Source organism: Mustela nivalis, assembly GCF_964662115.1.
Source record: "Mustela nivalis genome assembly, chromosome: 10".
NCBI lineage: Eukaryota > Metazoa > Chordata > Mammalia > Carnivora > Mustelidae > Mustela > Mustela nivalis.
This window is the reverse complement of record NC_139029.1, coordinates 69,516,282-69,526,945: the sequence shown is the minus strand read 5'-3', so window position 1 is coordinate 69,526,945 and position 10,664 is coordinate 69,516,282. Positions and strand designations below refer to the sequence as shown.

The following is a 10,664-nucleotide window of genomic DNA, read 5'->3' as shown; positions in this document are numbered from 1 at the left end:
CTTCCCCGAATGACTTCTGCAGTCCTTAACATACTGTCTGAGATCGCCTGCCACATACTACTTGTGTCCATATCTGTGCCTCTGAGTCAGCTTCTGGGGACCACAACCTGAGACACAACGGATCTAAACCTCTAAGCTCTAAGGGTAGCCACACTCGCGTTAGCTGTGGAGCTGTTCTCAACTTTGAACTTCCCTTCTGCTATTTTTATAAGAGGGTAAATACTTGCTTAAAGTTACAGCAAAGTGTGTTCTATGCTGTGACAACCTGAGGGAAGGGTCTGTGTGTTCTTGAGCCTTGAGAATAAAGGACAGAAGAGTGTCCCCTCCCCTGAGGCCAAAGTAGAGGTAGCAGTAGCAGGACCCATGGAAATAGCCATGCCCAGAAGGGGGCAATTTCATGAAGGTCACCAGCAACAATGTAGGCTGGGGCAGAAGAACACACAGGATTCATCTGCTCTCACACGAGTTGGTGGTGGAGACCCTCACACAGGCCAGAGGATGGTTTCTAGCCCCCAAACCAAGGGGAGGGAGTACCAGGTATCACAATTTTATATTTAAAGATTTTTTTATTCATTTGACCGACAGAGATCACAAGTAGGCAGAGAGGCAGGCAGAGGGAGAGAGAGAAACAGGCTCCCTGCTGAGCGGAGAGCCCAATTCAGGGTTCGACCCCAGAATCCTGAGATCATGACTTGAGCAGAAGGCAGAGGCTTTAACCCACTGAGCCACCCAGGTGCCCCACACTTTCATATTTAAAATGAAATTTAAATTTCTGTAGGCATGGGTGGTAAAGACTGGACACCCGATGGCTTGTCAGTTAAGTCTCAGTTTGCTTCTTCAGTCAGGATGACTTCAGAGAATCCTCCATCCATACCTTGGAAAGAAAAACAATGGTAGGTTGAGATGTAGATTGACTGAAGCACTGTTTATAAATTCCTCAGGGAGAGGTGCTTCTTTCTAGAATAGGTACATGCTTCTAGGAGTTAGAGCATGACTTCTAATTATGTCAAACAGCACTGAACATGTAGAACAGCTCTATCAAGGGGGCACCTGGGTGACTCAGTTAAATGTCTGCCTTCAACTCAGGTCATGATCCCAGGGTCCTGGGATCAAGCCCCAGGTCGGACCCCTCCTTAGCAGGGAGCCTGCTTCTCCCTCTTCCTCTACCTGCTTCTTCCCCTTGCCTGTGCTCGCTCTCTCTCTCTCTCTGTCAAATAAATAAATAAAATCTTGAGAGAGAGAGAGATTGAGAACTGTTCTATCAGGGCACGGAGCCAGGATGAGAGAACAATTTTATGTCAGCAAGCACTAAACTATCCTTAGAAGAAACCTGATCCCCAAATGTCCATATGTATTAACAAAATATTTTGGCTTGTATTGACCTAATAAAAATGCAAAATTCCTTCTTGCTTATCTGTACATCTCCAATCCTCTTAAGCAGAATGGAACTAGCTCTTTTTCCTGGCATATTTTTTTTTCTCAAGCCATCATCTTCACCAAATATAAGCCAATATATGTTGACTTCCATGAGCCAGACATTAGAAATGAACAAAATATCTCACAGAAGTCTAGTTTAAAGCTGCAACTTTATATCCTTACCTTCTAAAACCAGGTAGCCTTCACTACCTTTTCCAAAAAGTGAATTTAAAATGATAACAGCAACATTTAATTTTAGCATCCACAACACACTATTGAAATTACTCTCTCTAAGGTCACCAGTGAGCTCCTGTCCTAATAAACCTAGCCAGGGATATCCCTACATTCTCATTCTACTTGAATTTTTTCTGTAACGTTCAACATATTGAACAACACTTTCTTTGTTTACTCCATGTGAATAAGCATTTGCTTATCACTATAAACTGAGTACTGTTATAAACACCTTAGATACATCAGAGAATAAGAAAAGGACTTGTACCATCCTGGAGATCACATTACAGTATGGGCAGACATCATTAAACCTCTGTTACTGAAAGTTTTTAGAAGTTGGACACCACACTGTCCTTTCTGAACAACCAAGGAAAGGTCTTAGGCTTTGGAGCCTGGAGAATGTGAGTCAGAGGCTGGAAGACGAGAGAAAACTGTGGGGTAATGTGTGATTTTCACCTAAAGTATCCCCAAACAGTCAATAAATTCGTAAGCATCACAAGACGCCAAGTGTAATTGGATTTCTTATGGAAAACAGAGCTGGGGTGTTGCTTATTATCTGGGTCTGGCAACTCCGCTGGTTCTCTCAAACCCACACCCTCTTTCCTACTCCTGGCACCATTTTATGAGTTTAAGGCCTCAAACTTCAAGGTGCTCTCCTTCCCGAGCGCTAGTCTTACTCTTCTCTACCTCCAACCCCCATGTTGCTGCCTGGGTGATCATTCCCCTAACATACAAATAAAATCCTGTCAATGCCTTTTTCCTGAATCAGGCCTTCTGAAATTAGTAATATATTTACCAAAGATCCCTTGATAAAATATACACCAAGAGACACAGGTTCATGTGTCAATAGAATCATACTTAGAAAAACACACTGGAGTAGTTTTTTTTTCTTTCTTTCTTTCAAAACAAGAGTGAAATGCTCTTCCCATTTAAAAATGGTTGACATGCTTCTCACTGCCGTAGGAACGATCTGTAGTTAAACAGCAAAAGATTCTGAGAAACTGTGATGGTTGCTAGAGCTAAGCTAATCTTGACCCAGGTAATCCCAAGTGGCGGTTTGGAGGTTTGGAGAGCTGACACCTAGCAGTTTAAGGCATGCATGTGAAGCTGGTTCATTGCCCAGACTTTCAGGAGCTGCAGGTTAATCTTCACATCCAGCAGCCTGACATGACTGAAGGTAGGTGTCCAATGTCCAATCAGAAAGATGGGATTAAGTTTTGCTTTTGCTTTGAAAGTAGGTCCAGACGGTGTGGGTTCTGCTCAGGGAGAACCAACAGCTGGAGATGCAGTCTAGGGGCCGAGTTTCCTCAAGGCAGCATAGTTGTGGGAGAAACAGCAAGGTGGCTGAGGGGACTCAAGGTCATCATCAAGAAGAAGGTGCTGACAAGCATCAGATCTGAAGGATGACTTAATAATGACAATAAGTCTCAAGAATAACAAAAGCGAGTAATTGCTAACATCTACTTCCCACTTGGTATATCTGAGGAATTAAGCACGTAACATGCATTCAGTCTATGAGATGAGTGGTTGCTATTTCTCATCCTTTATATGTTACTATTTCCCAACATTCCGCCTTTATTCCTGCTCTCCTCACATATTCAAACTTTTTTCCTGGGTGGATGAGAAACCTCGGGCATATAGCAGTTAGGAAACTTGCCTGAACTTGAACAGTAAGTGGTTAAGGAATGACTCAAGGCCAAGTGAAGTAAAGCTGAAAACCAGACAGCGAGGTGTGAGTCAGAGACCACAAGATGGAGGTCAGGATGGAGCACAGGCAAGGAATGGGTCGAGGCAAGTGGGTTAGAGCTAAGGTCAGGACAAATTATAGAACTGAATTCTCCTTTAGCTACGTCCTGGTATGTCACAGAAGTGAGAATTGCTCCGGAGAAGAACCATGCAGGACTGGATGGGGATAATGGAAAAAGCATGCCAGCGTACAGAAGAATGATTATTTTATTTTACTTTCTTTCATTCCGTTGTGGTAAGAACACTTAACGTGGCATCTACCCTCCGAACAAAATTTTAGGTGCACGATACAGTATTGTTAACTACAGGCACAGGAACTGTGCAAAAGGTCTCTAGAACATATTCATGTTGATTAACTGAAACTTTTTTAAAGAGATTTGTTTCTTTCTTTTAGAGACAGAGAGCACAAGTCAGGGGTGGGGCAGGGAAAGGAAAAGAGAATCTCAAGCAGACTCTACACTGAGTGTGGAGTCTGATGCGAGGCTTGATCTCACGACCCTGAGATCATGACCTGAGCCCAAACCAAGAGTCGGGTACTTAACTGACTACACCACCCAGGTGCCTCCATAACTGAAACTTTATATGTACTGAATAGTTAGCCAGTCATTCAACGTGTATTCATTGAACACCTAGTGACTTAGTCCATGGAGGCGGCTATAACAGATTACCATTGGCCAACTGGCTTACAAACACATTGGAAATTTATTTCTCACAGTTCTAGAAGATGTAAGACTGAGATCAGGGTGCCAACATGGTCCAGTTCTGGCGGGAGCCCTCCTCCAGGTGGCAGACTGCCAACTTCTTGTTACATCTTTGTGTGGCAGGAAGAGCAAGGAAACTCTCTGGGTCTCCTTCACAAGGGCATTAATCCCATTCAGGAGGGCTCTCCCCTCATGACCTAATCCCCTCTCATAGGCCCCACCTCCTCATACGCATGATGGGGATTAGGATTCCAACATGTGAGTTTTCGGGAGACACATTCATCTCAAAAACCTACCCTATATACAGACACAGTTATAGGGTTACATTGAAAAAGTAGATAAAACTCTGTCCTTACTGAAGTTACAATTTAGCTGAATAACAATAGATTGAATATTAAACAATAAAAACAGTAAATCTGATCTGTTGTGCTGTCACAACCAGCTCTTTCCAAAGAAAAATCCTGGTGGAACTGAATTTTTTAAATTAGGGGTAAGATGAAGAGAAAAATGACTTCCTATCGTGCAGGCCAACCCCCTTCCTTAAGCACAGATTCCAAGGTCCACGTGGCTCCGGCAGTCTGAACATGGTCTACCTGAAGCTTAGGGTTAAAAGCAGTATCAGAATTACTGGGGCTAGGGTGCCTGAATGGTTCAGTCATTAAGCTTCTGCCTTTGGGTCAGGTCATGATCCCAGGGTACTGGGATCAAGCCCCGCATCGGGCTCCCTGCTCAGTGGGAAGCCTACTTCTCCTTCTCCCATCCACCCTTGCTTGTGTCTGCTCTCTCACTGTGTCTCTCTCTGTCAAATAAATTTTTAAAATATTTTTTAAAAAATCACTGGGGCGAACCACCTTGCCTTTTACCGTCCTGTTTGTGAATTCCCTCACAGGAAAAGTTATCTGGGATATGCTTAAATACCTTGCAGGAAAGAAAACTTCATGTTTTTCAACTCAGGCCACTCCAGAGAAGTTCAGCTTTGGTTTGGTTTAGTTTGGTTTGGCTCGTCCTATACTGATCCCCATTAGAGTTCCTGTTAACCCTGAGTCCAGCATTGAAAGTATTTTATGTTCTCAGTGTTGGATTACCCACAAATTGATTGGGTTAAATGCCTTCTGGATCACTGCTTTTCACACAATGCCCTGGGAAACCCTGGGTATTGTTTCACTCTGGGCATTTATAAACTATGCCTTCAAAATTCCTTCCCAAATTAAGCCTCCAGAAGAGGCCCGCTTGGAGTTTGCAAGAATAGCCTTCTTTCTCCTTCTATGACCTGTATTTAACTCCCCTCACTGTTTCACACAGATCGTCACGCCTTGTGGATCTTCAGCAGGATCAGGCATTCTTGTTTCCAAGATTCCTTCTGTATACTCTAAGAGGCCATCTGACAGAACCATGCCATCTGAGCTCTGTTTTGTTACCATCACCATCTCTTCATTCACCAGAGGAGAGAGTCCCAGTGTAGAAACTCGCTACAGACTAAGAAGTCCCTCGGCAGGATGCTCTTGGAAGGCAGCAATTAATTCGGGGTCTACCAAAACCGGAGGGCTCTCTTTCCGGCCAATCTTGGGATGTTCTCTTTCACATTGAGGGAATTGGGCAATCCCAAAATAAGTTTTTTAGCTTTTCTTTTTCCTACCTCAGGCACAGAGAACAGACCTGAAAGCCTTAGATCTTTGCCCTTGCTCCAGGGAATGTTCTTAGCTCCTCTGAATCACAGGGCATCCTGAAGCAGTTACCTAAGTCTGCAGCTAGTAGCTCAGTAAACGGGCTTGTAATCAAACAATGCTGAGTTGGAATCCTGATTCTGCTGGTTGGTAAAGGAGTGGCCTTGGGCAAATAATATTTTCCAAGCCTCAGAACTCTCAGCTGTGAAGTGAGTAAAATAAAGCCTACCTGGAATTTCTACTGTCGGTATTAAATTGCAAGAGCAGAGGAATTGTGATCGGTTCAGGCTAGCTGAAACAAATCGCTAGGGATTATTTCTTCCAAGGCATTTGTATGACTGGGAGATCTAACCCCGCCATCAAGATCTCCCGGGTGGTGGGGTGCCTGGGTGGCTCAGTGGGTTAAAGCCTCTGCCTTCGGCTCAGGTCATGATCTCAGGGTCCTGGGATCGAGCCCCACATAGGGCTCTCTGCTCAGCAGGGAGCCTGCTTCCTCCTCTCTCTCTGCCTGCCTCTCTGCCTACTTGTGATCTCTGTCTGTCAAATAAATAAATAAAATCTTAAAAAAAAAAAAAATCTCCCAGCTGGTATAGACGTCAGCGCCTGTCCTCCACTATATTTAAGATAGTTTGTCCCATAATCATGCAAGCCTCTATTACCAAATTCCAGTCTTCACTTTCCAAACAAACCTCCTAGGGGCAAGGCAGAGAGACTGATCTCTTCCCTCAAGTTTCCTCAACAACCCCAACAATGTCCTAGTCTTGGGGTATACTTGTGAATGTTCTCCAAGTTTGTGTTCAGGACCATGCTTACCTTCCTAAAAATGGGGAGCCACTCCTGCGACAGATTACTTGGAAAATTCACGAAGTTCCTGAGTGGAACTGTCTGAATTCCACCCATCTTGTCTGGTCATGAAAACCTTGGAGTGTCTGGCTCGGAACTGGCCACTTTTACCCTCCAACTATTTACAGGAAATTCATAATTCACAATCACTTGGAATAGAATTCATTGCTCAACACGCCACCTGGTATTTGGTAGGAAGTGTTGGAAATAAATCATTAATTAGCAGCTCAAGTACCACCTATTAAAGACTTCTGGTCCATTTTAAATACAGATCTTTCACAGTGCCGGGGTGGCTCAGTCAGTTAAACATCTGCCTTCAGCTCAGGTCATGATCCCAGGGTCCTGGGATTGAGTCCCGCATCAGGCTCTCTGCTCAACGAGGAGCCTGCTTCTCCCTCTCATTCTGCTCCCTGCTTGTGTTCTCTGTCTCTCTCTCTCTTGAATAAATAAAATCTTAGGAAAAAAATCTAAATATACTCTTTCATGTTGTCTTGTCAGTCAGAAATGCTTTCCTCTTCTCTCCCACTGCATCCCTATAATAGCTGTCTTTATTGAATGCTTATTAGTTGTTCCCAGGTCATATAGCTGATAATTAGCAAAACTAGAATGCAACTGTACTGAGTTAAATAGTGTCTTCACAAAATCTATGTCCCCTGGAACATGGGAATGTGAACTTATTTGAAAACAATGTCTTCATAGTTGCATTTGAGTTAAGATACTTAGAGTGGGCTTAAGTCCAATGATTAGTGAGTTATAAGAAGAGGGAAATTTGGAGACAAAGAGACAGTAGGAAAACAGAGAAGGCCAGGTAAACATGGATGCAGAGATTAGAGTCATGTTTCCAAAGCCAAGGGACACTAAGGATTTCTGGCAACCACCAGAAGCTATGAAGACGGAAGGAAACAGTCCTTCCCAGAGTCTTCAGAGGGGACATGGCCCTGCCAGTTTTTAACTTTTAGCCTCTAGCACTGTGCGAGAATACATTTCTGTTGTTTGAAGTCACCCAGTTTGTGGTCATTTGTTACAGCGGCTCTAGGAAACTAACACACCAGTCTAAGTCTGTCAGATGCCAACCATCTTTACATTTAGCCACTATGATATGCTGTCTTGTGTTTGTAGCACCTAAACTCTATCTTTCGTGGAACATTTATCAGATGCCCTGTATTTCATGGTAGGAGACAGATGGTTCACCCTAGAACTTGAGGCAGGAATGGAGGTGGGTGGGGAAAGGTCAAATTATTGCAAGGTAGAGAATGGATAAGGCTGTTTCTCGACGAGGTACTCAATCCTTTACGATTACGGTCTGACCGTGTGGATTAGCAGAGAAGGGGAAATGTGTCTGCTTATGAAGGAAGTACCATGCACTAGAAAGAAAACAGGACTGGGAACTGCGAGGTCTCTCATGAAACAGCTCTGTGATTGGACACATGATGTTGAGATGCTCTGATACAGACTATCGACATGGGAACCTTGAGACATCAAAAGTGAAAGAGTAACCTCTCAGCTTTAAAAAATTCCTAATCTCTTCACTCAGTCCCTCTCAATCTCTGATCCTCTCTCCATAACTCCCACTTCTGACACATAGTGTACACTTAACTTTTTAGTTAAGTGTAAATGAGTAAAGAACTGCACACGGAGGACAGAAGGAGGTTGGAGGTGTCAGAAACGAGATAATGGTCAACAATAAGGAAAAAGTCAGATGGATAACAAGAGTCATGAAAAAAGCCTTAAGAATCAGAGATGAGATGTCTGCCAGTAACACTGGGTAACCAATAGTGGTAACACAAGGCAATGTGGCAAAATAGCAATATTCATCATATCTTGGTAGTAAATATAGATGTTTGTAATATTTTTCTTTATAGTTTGGTGTGCTTTAAATGTTTTGTTTAAAAAAGAACAACAGGGGTGCCTGGGTGGTTTAGTGGGTTAAACATTCAACTCTTGATTTTGGCTCAGGTCATGATCTCAGGGTCAAGAGACTGAGCCCCATGTTGGGCTCTTGTGCTGGGTGTGGAGCCTGCTTGAGATTCCCTCTCTCCCTCTCCCTCTACCCTTACCCCCACTCCTCTCCCTTCCCCCCCTCATAGGTATGTGTGCATGGGCACTCTCTCTCTCTAGAAAAAAAAAAAGAGTAAAAATAAATAGATTAATAATAATAGAATAATAGAACAATAACCATCTCCTAATGGTTGTATCACAATTCAGGTGTCACACTGGTATCATTCAAATCACTTTACTTTGATGGATGCTGAATCCACTCCTTCATAAACAGACCTTGTATGGTTGTGGCCAAACAGTTCATTTCCACGTGCAAATGGACCAATACTTTGGAGAGAAGCTGTGGAAATATATAAGAAAATATGTCTCCCTGGGCTCTGTACTCCTGCTCCTGAGAATTTATGGAAAGGAAATGATAATTCAGAAGAAAAAAATGATGGAGAATACGTAGATGAAAAATTGCAAGACAAACTGTTTACAACAATGACAAAAGGGGAATAACTTAGGGTAACCATGGGGGGAATGCTCACCACTGCTCCCACTCTGGTCACGCCACTCTCCTCTTTCCCTAGATCCCTGGGGTAGCCTCCAGTTGTCTCTGTGTCCACCCTTACATCCACAGTCTACTCTCAGCAGCTGGGGTCACCCTTTTGAAAGGAAATGAAATCACGTCCCTACTTCTCTTCCAAAGGTTCCCACCACCCTCGCTGTTATTAACCCTGACCTAAGCCACCACCTCCTGTGGGCTGGATTTTGGAAACACCCCCCCTAACCCTTTTCCCTGGCTTTCTGGGGGAGACAGGCTGTTTTGGAAATAGCCTGTCTCCCCTTTTCCATCTTCTTTCCCCTCAAGACAACAGTGAAAGTGTTCCTTTTTCAAATCATAAATCGGATCATGTCACTCCCCTGCTCAGAACCCTCCAGTGGCTTCCCGTTTGACTCAGAGTACACCCATATGACTCAGAGTAAAGTCAGAGTACACATTTATAGCAGCACATAAGGACCTCAGCTCCTTCCCAGTCCCACTGGATATTTTTCGTAGGCTGTTGCCTCTACTCCTAATGTTTTTTCTCTGTATGTCCACATGACTCATTCCTTCATTTCCTTCAAGTGGTAACTTAAATCTCCCCTTCTCTGTAAGATCCTCACTAACCACCCTGATTTAAATGTTATACCACTCCAGCACTGAGTGCCGAGTAATGTACAGAATTGTTAAATCATTATACTGTACATCTGAAACTAATAGAACACTGTACTTTAACTATATGTAAATCAAAAAATTTTAATGTTAAGATTCTATATACCCTCGTCCTACTTTCTTGTTTTGTATTTTCTCTTAGCATTTATCATCTTCTAACATAATAACTTTATATCTCATTTTCCAAATGTCTATTGGCCCTGCTCTAAAACACATGTATGCTAGAATTTAAACTCCAGAAAGAAAGGAATTTTTATCTATTTTATTCATAGCTCTTTCCTCAGCACCTAGAACAGTGTCTGGTACATGGTTGGCATTCAGTAAATATTTGTGAAATGAAAGCACAATGGTTAAGTAAATTGGGTTATACCAAGATGAGGGAAGATTAAACAATCAGAAAAAAACTGGACTCGGACTGTGTATCAACATAGGAAAAGACATATGATGTAATGTAAATGTTAGAAGCTTATGATGCAACCTGATCAAAACTACATTGGTGTGACTTTGGCAACATTGTTCTTTTCTGGTTCTTTTGCTTTCCCTTTCCTTTAAATGTTAGAGTTCCCAAGAGGTGTCACACTGGCTGACTCAGGGGGTTGAGCATACAACTCCTGATACTGCGTTGTGAGTTTGAGCCTCACGTTGGGGGTAAAATTTTCTTTAAAAAAAAAAAAAAAAAAAAAGTTGGCGTTCCCAAGTTTGTCTTTATTCCTCTTATCATTTCTGTCACCACTTCAGACACCATCCAGTTTATTTATCATATTGTTCAAACATGTCTTGTGCCCAGGCTGTGTTTTGAATTTCTTACCCACATTATGCATTATTCATGCTGTTTTGTATACACCTCTATCAAGAGTTAGATACCAT

The 10,664-nt window shown here is 42.8% G+C and overlaps 1 long non-coding RNA gene across 1 annotated transcript; it reads right to left on the bottom strand.

Annotated features, from left to right (window-relative positions):
• Positions 1-546: 546 nt before the first annotated feature.
• On the bottom strand, positions 547-6,685 carry LOC309842465. The gene is made up of 2 exons (XR_014299663.1): positions 6,572-6,685; positions 547-874 (listed from the first exon to the last, which is right to left on the bottom strand). It is a non-coding gene; the product is annotated as an uncharacterized lncRNA (long non-coding RNA).
• Positions 6,686-10,664: the final 3,979 nt, after the last annotated feature.